This window comes from Theropithecus gelada, chromosome 2 (assembly GCF_003255815.1).
Source record: "Theropithecus gelada isolate Dixy chromosome 2, Tgel_1.0, whole genome shotgun sequence".
NCBI lineage: Eukaryota > Metazoa > Chordata > Mammalia > Primates > Cercopithecidae > Theropithecus > Theropithecus gelada.
In genome coordinates, this window is record NC_037669.1 from 39891830 (window position 1) to 39908075 (window position 16246).

Sequence of the window (16246 nt, forward strand, 5' to 3'; positions counted from 1 at the left end):
GAGGCCCAATTACAAGCAGATTACTGGCTCCAGGGTCTCTATTTACTCATAACTCTCTTCTTCCCTTTTTTGCCTTCTCTCATCCCTAGTAGCAATTCAAAAGCTTTCTTCAATTGAGGCACAAGAGCCACCTCCTACTTCACCAGGCACAGTCCACAGTCACCATGTTGTTTTCTGAATTCTTAATCGATTCTCTGAATTATGCTACCTAGTATCTGATCTAAAAGAGCTTTACATTGTTCTTTTAGTGACTTCAATGTACACAAAAATGTCTACTATTTCTTCTCTCTTCCCTGACAAATCTAACACCAATTCTCAGTACAATATAAGTCCTTAGGCTCACTTATTGGACTTTTACTTTTTCCTGTTATTCTTCCATTATGACAATTTTCATTTTAAAATACTAACTGAATTCCAACTAAACTAATAAAAGTAATATAATATTTATGAGTATTTTTCTCTGTGAAATATAAATTGCTAGATAAATGAATATCCAAATGCACTAATAACATATTATAACCAATATTTATATCCATTTAAATTCACAGAAGTATTAATATACACAAAAGCCAGTGAATGTCTGTGACCAATTAACACCTTCATTTGCAAGATGGCATTCATGGTTGCTTCCAAGATGGCCGAATAGCTCTGGTCTACAACTCTCAGGAAGATCGATGCAGAAGACAGGTGATTTCTGCATTTCCACCTTAGGTACATGGTTCATCTCACTGGGACTGGTTGGACAGTGGGTGCACCCCACGGAGGGCGAGCCGAAGCAGGGCGGGGCGTCGCCTCTCCCAGAAAGCGCAAGAAATCAGGGGATTTCCTTTTCCCACCCAAGGGAAAGCATGAGTGACTGTACCTGGAGGAGTGATACACTCCTGCCCAAATACTGTGCTTTTCCCATGCTCTTCGCAACCAGCAGACCACGAGATCCCCTCCCATGCCTGACTCGGCAGGTCCCACACCCACATAGCCTTGCTCACTGCCAGGGCAGCAGTCTGAGATCAACCTAAGATGTAGGAGCTTGGTGGGGGGAGGGGCGTCTGCCATTGCTAAGGCTTGAGTAGGCAGTTCTATGCTCACAGTGTAAACAAAGCAGCAGGGAAGCTCAAACTGGGCAGAACCCACAGGAGCTCAGCAAGGCCTACTGCTTCTTTTAGATTCCACCTCTGGGGGCAAGGCATAGCTGAACAAAAGGCAGCAGACAGCTTCTGCAGACATAAATGTCCCTACCTGACAGCTCTGAAGAGAGCAGTGGTTCTCCCAGCACAGCGTTTGAGCTCTGAGAACAGACAGACTGCCTCTACAAGTGGGTCCCTGACCCCCCGTGTAACCTAACTGGGAGACACCTCACAGTAGGGGCCGACAGACACTTCATATAGGCAGCTGTCCCTCTGGGACGAAACTTCCAGAGGAAGATCAGGCAGCAATATTTGCTGTTCTGCAATATTTGCTATTCTGCAGCCTCTGCTGGTGATACCCAAGCAAACAGGGTCTGGAGTGGACCTCTAGCAAACTCCAACAGACGTGCAGCTGAGGGACCCGACTGTTAGAAGGAAAACTAACAAACATAAAGGAATAGCATCAACATCAACTCAAAGGACATCCACACCAAAACCCCATCTGTAGGTCACCAACATCAAAGGCCAAAGGTAGACAAAACCACAAAGATGGGGACACAGCAGAATGGCTGAAAATTCCAAAAACCATAACACCTCTTCTCCTCCAAAGAAACACAACTACTCGCCAACAAGGGAACAAAACTGGACACAGAATGAGTTTGACAAGCTGACAGAAGTAGGCTTCAGAAGGTCAGTAATAACAAAAAACTTCTCCGAGCTAAAGAAGTATGTTCTAACCCATTGCAAGGAAGCTAAAAACCCTGAAAAAAGATTAGACAAATGGCTAACTAGAATAAACAATGTAGAGAAGAGCTTAAATGACCTGATGGAGCTGAAAACCATAGTACAAGAACTTGGTGAAGCACATACAAGCTTCAATACCCGATTCAATCAAGCAGAAGAAAGGATATCAGTGATTGAAGATCAAATTAATGAAATAAAGTGAGAAGACAAGATTAGAGAAAAAAGAGTGAAAAGAAATGAACAAAGCCTCCAAGAAATATGGCACTATGTGAAAAGACCAAATCTACGTTTGAATGGTGTACCTGAAAGTGATGGGGAGAATGGAACCAAGTTAGAAACCACTCCTAAGGATATTAACCGTGAGAACTTCCCCAACATAGCAAGGCAGGCCAACATTCAAATTCAGGGAATACAGAGAACACCACAAAGATACTCCTCGAGAAGGGCAACCCCAAGACACATAACTGTCAGATACACCAAGGTGGAAATGAAGGAAAAAATGTTAAGGGCAGCCAGAGAGAAAGGTTGGGTTACCCACAAAGGGAAGGCCATCCGACTAACAGCGGATCTATCGGCAGAAACCCTACAAGCCAGAAGAGAGTGGGGGAAAACATTCAACATTCTTAAAGAAAAGAATTTTCAACCCAGAATTCCATATCCAGTCAAACTAAGCTTCATAAGTGAAGGAGAAATAAAATCCTTTATAGACAAGCAAATGCTAGGATTTTGTCACCACCAGGCCTGCCTTACAAGAGCTCCTGAAGGAAGCACTAACCATGGATAGGAACAACTGGTACCAGCCACTGCAAAAACATGCCAAATTATAAAGACCATCAATGCTAAGAAGAAACTGCATCAATTAATGGGTGAAATAACCAGCTAGCAGCATGACAGGATCAAATTCACACATAACAACATTAACCCTAAATGTAAATGGGCTAAATGCCAAAATTAAAAGACACAGACTGGCAAACTGGATGAACAGTCAAGATCCATCAGTGTGCTGTATTCAGGAGACCCATCTCATGTACAAAGACATACACAGGCTCAAAATAAAGGGATGGAGGAAGACCTACCAAGCAAATGGAAAGCAAAAAAAAAAATCCCGGTCTCTGATAAAACAAACTTTAAACCAACAAAGATCAAAAGAGACAAAGAAGGCCATTACACAACGGTAAAGTGACCAGTTCAACAAGAAGAGCTAACCTAAATATATACGCACCCAATACAGGAGCACCCAGATTTATAAAAAGCAAGTCCTCGGACACCTACAAAGAGACTTAAGACTCCCATACAATACTAATGGGAGACTTTAATACCCCACTGTCAATATTAGACAGATCAAAGAGACAGAAAATTAACAAGGATACTCAGGACTTGAACTCGGCTCTGGACCAAGCAGACCTAATAGACACCTACAGAACTCTACACACCAAGTCAACAGAATATACATTCTTCTCAGCACCACATCGCACTTATTCTAAAACTGACCACATAACTGGAAGTAAAACACTCCTCAGCAAATGTAAAAGAACAGAAATCACAACAAACTGTCTCTCAGACCACAGTGCTATCAAATTAGAACTCAGGATTAAGAATCTCACTCAAAACCACACAACTGCATGGAAACTGAACAACCTGCTCCTGAATGCCTACTTGGTAAGTAACAAAATTAAGGCAAAAAGAAATAAGTTATTTGAAACCAATGAGAACAAAGACACAACATACCAGAATCTCTGGAACACATTTAAAGCAGTGTTTAGAGGGAAAGTTAGAGCACTAAATGCCCACAAGAGAAAGCAGGAGAGATCTAAAATCAACATCCTAACATCACAATTAAAAGAACTAGACAAGCAAGAGCAAACAAATTCAAAAGCTAACAGAAGACAAGATATAAATAAGATCCAAGCAGAAGTGAAGGAGACAGACACAAAAAAAACTTAAAAAAAAAAAAAAAATCAATGAATCCAGAGGCTGATTTTTTGAAAAGATCAACAAAATAGATAGACCACTAGCAAAACTAATAAAGAAGAAATGAGAGAAGAATCAAATAGATGCAATAAAAAATGACAAACGGGATATCACCACCGATCACACAGAAATACAAAATACCATCAGAGAATACTATAAACACCTCTACGCAAATAAACTAGAAAATCTAGAAGAAATGGATAAATACCTGGAGAATACACCCTCCCAAGACTAAACCAGGAAGTTGAATCTCTGGATAGACCAATAACAGGCTCTGAAATTGAGGCAATAATTAGCCTACCAACCAAAAAAACTCCAGGACCAGACAAATTCACGGCTGAATTCTACCAGAGGTACAAAGAGGAGCTGGTATCATTCCTTCTGAAACTATTCCGATCAATAGAAAAAAGGGGAATCCTCCCTAACTCATTTTATGAGGTCAGCATCATCCTGATACCAAATGATACCTGGCAGAGACACAACAAAAAATAAGAGAATTTTAGACCAATATCCCTGATGAACACTGATGCGAAAATCCTCAATAAAATACCGGCAAATCGAATCCAGCAGCACATCAAAAAGCTTATCCATCACGATCAAGTTGGCTTCATCCCTGGAATGACAGGCTGGTTCAACATACACAAATCAATAAACATAATCCATCACATAAGCAGAACCAACAACAAAAAACACATGATTATCTCCATAGATGCAGAAAAGGCATTCAACAAAATTCAACAGACTTTCCTGCTAAAAACTCTCAATAAACTTGGTATCGATGGAACGTATCTCAACATAACAAGAGCTATTTATGACAAACCCACAGCCAATATCACACTGAATGGGCAAAAGCTGAAAGCGTTTCCTTTGAAAACCGACACAAGACAAGGATGCCCTCTCTCATCACTCCTATTCAACACAGTATTGGAAGTTCTGGCCAGGGCAATCAGGCAAGAAAAAGCAATAAATGGTATTCAAACAGGAGGAGAGGAAGTCAAAGTGTCTCTGTTTGACGTCTCAGGCCAAAAAGTCCTTAAGGGGATAAGCAACTTCAGCAAAGTCTCAGGATACAAAATCAACGTGCAAAAATCACAAGCATTCCTAGACACCAATAACAGACAAACAGCCAAATCATGAGTGAACTCCCATTCACAACTGCTTCAAAGAGAATAAAATACCTAGGAATCCAACTTACAAGGGATGTGAAGGACCTCTTCAAGAAGAACTACAAACCACTGCTCAACGAAATAAAAGAGGACACAAACAAATGGAAAAACATTCCATGCTCATGGATAAGAACCAATAACGTGAAAATGGCCTTACTGCCCAAAGTAATTTATAGATTCAATGCTATCCCCATCAAGCTACCACTGACTTTCTTCACAGAATTGGAAAAAACTACTTTAAACTTCATATGGAAACAAAAAAGAACCTGCATAGCCAAGACAATCCTGGGCAAGAAGAACAAAGCTGGAGGCATTATGCAACCTGACTTCAAACTTTACTACAAGGCTACAGTAACCAAAACAGCATGGTACTGGTACCAAAACAGATATATAGACCAATGGAACAGAACGGCGGCCTCAGAAATAACACCACACATCTACCACCATCTGATCTTTGACAAATCTGACACACAGGCAATGGGGAAAAGATTCCCTATTTAATAAATGGTGCTGGGAAAACTGGCTAGCCATATGCAGAAAAATGAAACTGGACCCCTTCCTTACACCTTATAGAAAAATCAACTCAAGATTGATCAAAGACTTACACCTAAGACCGAGGTCCATAAAAATCCTAGAAGAAAACCTGGGCAATACCATTCAGGACACAGGCATGGGCAAAGACTTCATGTCTAAAACACCAAAAGCAATGGCAACAAAAGCCAAAATTGAAAAATAGGATCTAATTAAACTAAAGAGCTTCTTCACAGCAAAAGAAACTATCATCAGAGTGAACAGGCAACCTACAGAATGGGAGAAAATTTTTGCAATCTGTCCATCTGACAAAGGGCTAATATCCTGAATCTACAAAGAACTTAAACAAATTCACAAGAAAAAAGCAAACAACCCCATCAAAAAATGGGCAAAGGATATGAACAGACACTTCTCAAAAAAAGACATTTATGCAGCCAACAGGCATATGAAAAAATGCTCATCATCACTGGTTATTAGAGAAATGCAAATCAAAACCACAATGAGATACCATCTCATGCCAGTTAGAATGGCGATCATTAAACAGGAAACAACAGATGCTGGAGAGGTTGCGGGAAAATAGGAATGCTTTTACACTGTTGGGAGTGTAAATTAGTTCAACCATTGTGGAAGACAGTGTAGCGATTCCTCAAGGATCTAGAACTAGATATACCATTTGACCCAGCAATCCCATTACTCGGCATAACCCAAAGGATTATAAATCACGCTACTATGAAGACACATGCACAACGTTTATTGCAGCATTATCCACAATAGCAAAGACTTGGAACCAACCCAAATGTCCATCAATGATAGACTGGATTAAGAAAATGTGGCACATACACATCATGGAATACTATGCAGCCATAAAAAAGGATGAGTTCATGTCCTTTGCAGGGACATGGATGAAGCTGGAAACCATCATTCCATCATTCTCGGCAAACTATCACAAGCTCAGAAAACCAACCACCACATGTTCTCACTCGTAAGTGGGAGTTGAACAATGAGAACACATGGACACAGGGAGGGGAACATCATACACCAGGGTCTGTGGCGGATGGGCATCCAGAGGAGGCATAACATTAGGAGAAATACCTAACGTAGATGATGGGTTGATGGGTGAGCAAACCACTATGGCACGTGTATACCTATGTAACAAAACTGCACGTTCTGCACATGTAACCCAGAACTTAAAGTATAATAATAATAATAATAAAAGATGGCATTCATGACAGATTCAAAAGCAATGAGGATTCCTTCATAAGATAGCCCGGTGAGATACAGGCAGTCTATATTTATCATGGTCAGCTATCTTGAACATTTGTCTTTAGGTCCAAGGTAAAACACTCAAACTGGCATGATTTAATCACCCCAAATTCAAAACCACTTGTGAAAAGAAATAACTCAAATCTTGTCAGCACCACCATTTTTATTTACAGCAGTATTATATATGCTTTAAATGCATACAAATCCCAGCATAAGCCAATACAAAAAAGCAGTTTTCAAAGCTTTCAAACTCTCCCTTCAAGTCTCACCCCTCAGTAAAATAAATCTTAGGTATATTTGCTGAAAACCTAGTTTAATCTAATCTGAGTTCTAAATGATCATGCCCCACCCCCAAAAAATCTATGCTAATCTTAACTACAACTTTCCAAGTTGACTATAAACCTTACCATAAGTTATTCTCTCCCTCATTTGTAAAATAAATTTTCTTTACCTGTATCTTAGCAGTCCTAAAAACAGAATCAGTCTTTTGAACTTCAACTCTAAATGAAGAGATCCAGAAAGGTTAAAATCCAAGGTATTGAACACATTCTTATAATCCAATTGTCTCAAGAGAAGATAAAAAGCATACGTTATTTCAAACATAGTCTGACTCTTCCCTATATTATCCAAGTCAAAACCATAACACCAAAAAAAGATTTCAAGGACTCTGAATTAAAAATTCCACTAAACAAGCTGCTTGCAAAATCTCACGTCTAACTTACAAAACAAAGGATCATTAATAAACTAACATAGATTTTAAGAACAGTGGCTGAGTATGGTGGCACTGTAGTCCCAGCTACTCAGGAGGCTAAAGTGGGAGGATCCCTTGAGCCCGGGAGATCGAGGCTGCAGTGAACCAAGACTGCACCACTGCATTCTGGCCTGGGTGACAAAGCGAGACCCTGTCTCTAAATAAATAAATAAATAAATAAATAAATAAATAAATAAATAGCCAGGCATGGTAGCTCACACCTGTAATCCCAGCACTTTGAGAGGCCGAGGCGGGCAGATCACTCAACGCCAGCAGTTCAGGAACCGCCTGGCCAACATGGCAAAACGCCATCTCTACTAAAAATACAAAAATTAGCCAAGCACAGTGATGCACACCTGTAATCCCAGCTACAAGGGAGGCTGAGGCACAAGAATCCCTTGAACCCAGGAGGCAGAGGCTGTAGCGAGCTGAGATCATGCAACTGTACTCCAGCCTGGGTGACACAGCAAGACCATCTCCAACACCACCACCAAAAAAAGCCCACTATACTCCACAATTTTAATTAACTGAAAAACGGAAAACAAAAACTGTCTGGGGTCCAACCAAAAATTATGTTTTTCTACTGCATAACCATATTTCAATAAAGGAAACAGGAGCCCCACCTTTGCACTTCCTTGCTCTAGTAAGAGAACTTAAGCAATATAAGCATTTGTGATGACTTTCCCCATTTGCCTCCACAGGTTCTACTTCTTTCTAAAAGAGGTCACATTTCAAGGGTTTCAGAACTAGCTATGAAAGATATCCATTAGAACCCTGGGATTTAGCATCTCTTCACTCCAGCCACTGAGCCTAGGAATGTCTATCCCAGCATCATAATTTGCAAATGGGAACAAGCATCAAATGAGACAATTCTGCTAAAATATTAAAAGCAGAGTGGAAAGGTAAAACAGGTCCTACAGATATAGCTGAAAGAGATTCTTAGGGCCTCTTAATTTTAAGCTGAGATTTGATGTGGACAAGGACCAATCTTTCACACTTTTGTACATCTAGAGACAATAAAGTACTTATTACCTTAGTAGTAATTAAAAGATTTACTTTATTCTGTCTAAAACAGTTAGAGAAATTGCTAAGAATTATTACAGACAATATTCTCCACCAATATGTACTATCTAGGTACTAGGAACAATGGGTCTTCAGTCTTTATCACAGACTTCAAGTATCCTAGAATTTTTATTCAGAAATTATCACATTCTTCAGACTGTTCTATCAGAGATCTGAAATAGCAGAGCTGAAAAGAATGGCAGGCCAATATGGGGTATGACTTAGCATAAATATTAGTAGTGCCATGGGTCAGTCAGCAGCTAGCATGCCAAGGAAAAGCACGTTACCATTTGGCATTAGAATTAGCCAACCTGGCAATAAGATAACAACTGTATAAAACTGTACTGTTTACAAAGAATGATCCCATACATTGTTTCATCTACATTAATACCCATAATAGATTAATTTATCATAAAGCTTTAGGTAGCAGAACTCATCACATGCCTCATGCTGCCTCTGCTATATTTTAAAACTTTCCTACTACCACTAACTTCATATTCTTTTCTCCATCTCCTCTTAAAAAAAAGAAGATAATGTTTCTGATAACATAATGTAAAAGGATCAGCTCCAGAGTAATAGGAAGTAAGAGAATAAATCAACAGCCTTTTATAGTTTTCTGGCCTCAACCATGTACTCCTTAATATCAACACCTATTCCCAGAGACACTTTAGCAACTTTAGGTTTTGAAATTTATACCAAAGCAAAACCATATGAAAAATAAAAATGTACAATAGTTGATTCTGTGACATCCAAACAACTTAATATTTGCTACAACAAATTGGGCTATTTCAGACCATAGAGACCAAAATCCTCAAGAAAAACTAGAAATCGTAACAAATCTGCTTAAACAAAAAATACCATTTTGTCCAGTTCTAAATTTTCCTAGCATACATGAAACAGTAATTTCCAAACTAATTATATGGCATTATAATAAAATTGGTCTTCGAAACTACCTTAAAGGTACAACAGCACAGCAGCAGGAACTAGTTCAGCTTCACGCCCTCTCTCCTGTCAGAGGACTTCACTCACATTGTACAAATTCCCTACATAATTAAAAAGCAGCATTAAATCTCTACTCTTTACCATAATAGATAAGTCTTAAATACATAAACCAGAATAGACTCCTCATGACACAATGAAAAGATGGTATACAAAAGAACAATCACGTTCTATTGAAGGCTGTTAAATACAGAATAATTTCTTTTCTTTTTTAAGAGACAGGGTCGTCCAGGCTAGAGTGCAATGACGTGATCATAGCTCACTCACTGTAACACTGAACTCCTGGGCTCAAGCAATCCTCCTGCCTCAGCTTCCCAAGTAGCTAGCACTAGAGACACAAACCACCACGCCTCGCTAATATTTTTTATTTTTTAACTTTTTGGAGAGAGAGGGTCTCACTTTGTTGCCCAGGTTGGTCTCTAACTCCTGGTTAGTCTTTATCATAAGGATTTTATCATAAGGATTTTATCTTAAGTCTAAAATCCTCCTACCTCAGCCTCCCCAAAGTGCTGGGATTAGAGGTGTGAGCCACTGCATCCAGTCTAGAATACAATTTTTACAAAAGTCTTGGCAAGTTTAGGCATATCCCAAAATGATACACACAGCCTAGTTCTCAATCTCACAGGATTGTACCTGTAAACAACATTTTGTAGTCATATTTTCTGAAGTCTTCTCAAGTCACTCCTCAGACCAATCCACCCTGCGATGAACACGGTGACACTGACCACATCCAAGATATGAGGAGAGTATCCAAAAGCCAAAAGTCCACTTCAAGGATGTTTAAATATTTAGTAGGTAGGTGTCTGGCACTGACACTCTAATTTTATTCAAATGATAAATCTCAAAGCTGAGCATACTTTGTTCATTTAACAAAGGCATTTAATTTGATGTTTCTTGTTTCAAGGAGACTAGTTCTTAAAATCCAGTGCTGAGAAAAAGCAACAACTGAGACACTTTGTAACTGAGAGTCTTTTAGAGAATATGAATAAGCTATACTACAAACTGAGAAAAGTTATGCCACAGTCTAATACTCTGGTGACCCTGCTGTGGAGAGTTAAGTCTGCAATGACTGCCTCTGTAAAAATTTTCCTTCACCTCAAGAATGAAGTCTCCACGGAGAAATAACAGAACGTTAAAAGTCTGCAACAAAAGCCTAGAGAAATCAGCACACTACCCATGAATACACAGAAGACACAAAGCATTTTCACATTTTCTAACAACAGTATTAGCAGGGGAAAAGGCACTGCCAATTATTTCTGTATCATGCAGAGAAATAACACACAGCTATTTTTAAAAGATGTTTACAACAATGACGCTATTGAAAAATATGATTATATAAATTACTCAAAAGACCCTCATCTTCAGGTATGAATAAGACTGTCAGAAGAGGAAACTCTGGCCACTGTAAATTTTTCAGATTAAGTTGAAGTTCAACTCTATTCAAAGAATCCAGGTTTAAAAAAAAAAAAACAAAAAAAACCCTATTAAAACAAAGATGTTGGCAGGGTGCGGTGGCTCACGCCTGTAATTCAGCACTTTGGGAGGCCAAGGTGGGTGGATCACCTGAGGTCAGGAGTTCGAGACCAGCCTGGCCAACATGATGAAACCCCATCTCTACTAAAAATACAAACAGCTACTTGGAAGGCTGAGGCAAGAGAATTACTTGAACCCGGGAAGCGGAGGTTGCAGTGAGCCAAGATCATACCACTGCACTCCAGCCTGGGCGACAGAGTGAGACTCTATTAAAAAAAAAAAAGCAAAAACAAAACAAACAACAACAACAACAACAAAGATGTTGGGCCAGGCACGGTGGCTCACACCTGCAATCCCAGCACTTTGGGAGGCCATAGCAGGCACCATAGTGAAACCCTGTCTCTATTTATTTTTAAATAAAATAAGTTTAATTTTAAAAAGCAAAGATGTTCTCCCCAAAATAAACAAACTGCTAGAAACAAGAAAACAACATAAAAATTAATTAGCAAAGGAAATAAAAAGTAGAAAACTGGGCCCCATGGGATCAGAGTTAGAAAATTCAAAAATGAACTTATTCTTGTGATTAAAATAGGGGCTTTATTTTATGATGCGGAAGCTCTAGCCAGAGAGCACAACTGCTTATATATGTTGGAACAAATGAAACTACAAAGAAAGAAAAGAAATATCAACCAAGTAGTTGAATCAATCAAATCAACCCTAATGATCAACAGCAGGATAAAAATTCCAGGGCAATTTCTATGTAAACTTGGTGTGATAAAAATCTTCCTAATAGGGCCTTTTCCCTTAGATACCATTCATCTTCACATGATTCTAATCTAAGAGATTAGGAAAAACAAGACAGAACAATTACTAAATTTCCTTTGGGGATAGGAAGAGTAAACAAAAGGAGAGACAGAGAAAACAAAATGGACAGATGTCACACAGGCTGGCTTCTGGAGATGTTGCCTTGTCTATCACTTTTAGAAATGAAAAGGAAAACATAGGGTGGCAGAGGACTAAGATGACATAAAGACTCCAGAGTTATTTTCAATCACAGGAAGACATCATGCTACTGAAATTAACAGACATCAATTCTGAAGAATCATAACATTCCCTTCTTTAAAAAAATAAAATAAAATTTTGTCCTTAGAGGCATAATGAAAACAATATGGGCTTTGAAGTCATACAAAGGTTTATATCACAAGTTCAACCTACTTAGTATCTGTAAAATGGAGACACCTGCTACTTAGGGTTGTGATGATTGAATAGCATAGGTTACATAGGTTTTTTAAATGCATGCCACGTAGTGAGTGCTCAGTAAGTTACAGTTTCTTTGAACTTTGAATTATTAGCAGTGGAAATAGGAAAGAATATATTATGCTGCTCCACTATGCTCTTTTACCACTCACATGTGCCCTATCACGGTACTTATCACAATGTCCTATAATTAAAAGTCTGAACCCCTTACTTCACTAAGAGCTCTTAGAAAAACCAGACATTGGCCGGGCACAGCGGCTCACGCCTGTAATCCCAAACTTTGGGAGGCAGAGGCAGGCAGATCACGAGGTCAGGAGTCCAAGACCAGCCTGGCCAACACGGTGAAACCCCGTCTCTACCAAAGACACAAAAAATTAACTGGGCATGGTGGTGTACGCCTGTAATCCCAGCTACTAGGGAGGCTGAGGCAAGAGAATCAATCACTTGAACCTGGGAGGCGGAGGCTGCAATAAGCCAAGATCATGCCATTGCACTCCAGCCTGGGTGACAGGGTGAGACTCTGTTTCAAATAAATAAATAAATAAGAAAAACTAGACATTATTGGAATCATTCACATTTCCCATGTGCACAAGGTTCAGCACAATGCAAGTGCTCAGCAAAGGTTTGCCACTGAACTTATAAGAATTATTCAAGCAGAATTGTTAGGATTTGCAAGCTGACTACTTCATGTTAAAACTAAGTAGTGCTTTTGCTTATTCCTATGCTTGTCATTGGTCAGATATAAATTCCTGAGGAGAAGGTACATAGAAAAGCCTTTACAAGTAGTAAAACAGAATGGAGGGCTTACTGAAAACATGGTGACAACGAGCAGCCAAAACAAATGACTCAATGTCCCACATGTGTATTTAGGTATGGGTCGGAAATTTCCTCTGTTTCTAACCCTTCTCCAAACAATTTTGGTTTCTTTAGAGCATCAATATGCAGCAACTGACAAAAACTGGACAGGAGACAAATCTGAGATCTTAAGTTCAATTTATGTAAGTATATTCATTGAGAACTGTTTACAGTTTGCAAGCACCACTCACAGTGGGCATGAGAATCACCTGGGAGTTTACTAAAATGAAGACTCTAGAGTATATTCCCCAAAAGGTCAGTATTTCTGAAGTGGGGCTCCAGAAACTGTATTTTTAATAAGCACCTCAAATGCTTCTTAATGCAGGTTCAGCTAGCCACAACATACCATTTAATTCCTACAAAAAGCCTGTAACATACTCAGAACACTCAATTTAACAAATGAGAACATTTTGGTGTTCAAAAAGATTTGATAATTTGCTCAAAGTAATCCCTTCAATAACTCATACCCACAGGATTCAGACCTGTCCATTTACTGCAAAACTTGTGCCCTACTACATTACTTTGCTAAGGACCATGCCATAAAGATAAGAGATAGGTATTTAGGCCCTGAAACCAACTTTTTGTGTTCAGCAAAATCTAAAACCCCAAATATCTTACAAAAGGTGCTGAGGGAAATATCTATTAGCCACCCCAATTTTTTCTTTGAAATATCCATACTTCTTCTGAGCCAATTTTAATTGACTCAATTTTTTATCTTCTTGGTTTTACCTCAAAACCAAATTTTACTTTAAACCAAACAATAAACCTAAAATCAGAAACATGCTAATTTCCAACAGTCTGAACTTATATTATTTTACTTATAAGCCATAAACTGGAATCAAGTGTATTTTCCTTTTCTCTAACTTCACTCAACTGGAATAAAATCAAATCAAACCCAAAATGAATAAATACTTCACTTGGTCTTAAGTCCTCACTTGAAATAATTTCAAGACGTATTTTAGAAACAGGTTTATTTTCCATACACATCTAAAAGGCTTACAGCATGCGCACAAAAATCTTCGGCTTTTAGGAATTTACATTATAATTTTTAACTCTTAAACATGCTTATCCGCTTGATTTATAAGCTGTCCAATTTGGAGGGCAAGGGTGGATACTACGTTTAAATTTTTCTTAAGAAGGAAGGTTACCAGATTATCAAAGAATTAGTACACTATACATGGATGAAAAGAGCAAATGGTAAGTACTTAAACTAAAGAAGTAAACAATTACCTTTAAAAATACAATTACTCACTCACTGATCCCGTCAGCGGTCACATCTAGAAACATCAACCTTGAGCAGCCAGAAGAAAGCCAGAAAACAGATCTCAAAAAGCTGGTATATTTTACTATAGTCTTTAGTGACAGTAATACCAGATCAGTGCTCTACATATACATTTTAAATCAATTAGGTCTGTTCTTGGCCTACCACACATCCCTTTGATCTTCAATATTGCATTCTGACAACCCAAATGCCCCCATTGTAACAGCTTACCTAACCCTGCCCTCTCCTGAAATATGCAAAGACATCTGCACTCCTTAATCTAAACTGCTTTTTCCATAGCACAGCATACAAATCTACACACATTTTTGATCACTTTAAAGTGGAGGTTATTGAATTAAAAATCGCTGTTGAATTGAAACAGCAGGGAGGGGAGGAGAGAGGATGGGATTTGTTTCCTCCCAGAAGACTACTGCTTACTCTGTCAGTCCTACATACTTTACCAATTACAATTTAACAACTAACAACCAATCCATGAGGGCAACACTTATGGTTATCACACACTAGTGGAGTCCCATTTTATGACTATGCAGATAGTAGTCTGTAAAATATTTGTTCATTTATAAGTGACAAATTTCTATAGGCTTCTACTATACTTTGGAAACTAAAGTCTAAAAGTCACCAAAATAAATACCTCTACTTCCACCTCAGAGACGACCTTGGACCCTGCAATCACCCTCTTAAAAGAGAGAAGTCAATTCAACAGATTGAGAAGATAATGCAGACAAAATTCATATATTTGACAGTCTTCCCTAGAACCAATCATGATCACCAAACCGTCATCACTCATCATCACAAATAAATTTGTGAAGCACTTTACAGTTTAAAAGCACACTTAGACCCATTATCTCATTTGATCTAAGCAACAGTCCTACAAGGGAGGAAAAATCAGTACTAAATCAGGGAGGAGGGAACTGAGACTCAAAAAATAAGTAAAATTGCTCAAGGTTATATACAGGTGACCCCTGAACAATATGGGTTTGAACTGCGCAGGTCCACTTATACACAGATTAAAAGATTAAAAGTACAGTATTTGCAAGGTGTAAAACCCACATATACAGAGGGCCAACTTTCCACATACAGTGGTTCCATAGGGCCAACTACAGGACTTGAGTATGCAAAGATTTTGATGTGCCCAGTGGTCCTGGAACCAATGCCCCATGTATAACAGCAATGACTGTATAGTATTAAAAACTATAGTTTAGTATAACACCGCAGTTTAGACTGTATAGTATTAAAAACTATACTATAGTCTTATAGTACTCATCCAAATTGCCTCATCCAATTCCTACGTTTAGTATACTTCCCAATACTTATAAAAGTGAAAGTGAGTTGAACAATTTACATTCTAAAATAAATCCATAAAAATAACTCAGTCCAATAAAACCATACCTTTTGAGTAAGTCTTTACATCTTCTAATCTAAACTGCAAAAAATAACTTTAAATATAAAACTGTGTCATTTTGCTGATATACAAAGCTACCTGAGAGACAAATCATCTAAAACAAGTAAAAAGAGCGCCAGAAATTCCCCTCAGGCAAATCAAATCAGTGAACAGATAGCAAACATTTAAACACTTGAACAGATTTATCACAATACTAAGTAATAATACATAGCCTAACGACAGCTGCTACTTTTGTAGGAATAGAAGGAACATTTCCTGATTTTCTTTTTGCACTGGTTTCTTCTAAATAAGAAACATTTTGGAGACTGAAAAAGGAAGCATGGTTTTTCTAATTAATAAACAAACAAACAAAAAAGAATGTAAAAA

The 16246-nt window shown here is 38.5% G+C and overlaps 1 protein-coding gene across 3 annotated transcripts in view; it reads right to left on the reverse strand.

The window, feature by feature from the left end:
• Positions 1-16246, reverse strand: part of GSK3B (glycogen synthase kinase 3 beta) — a 260978-nt gene that overhangs the window by 169013 nt on the left and 75719 nt on the right. The window lies entirely within an intron of this gene.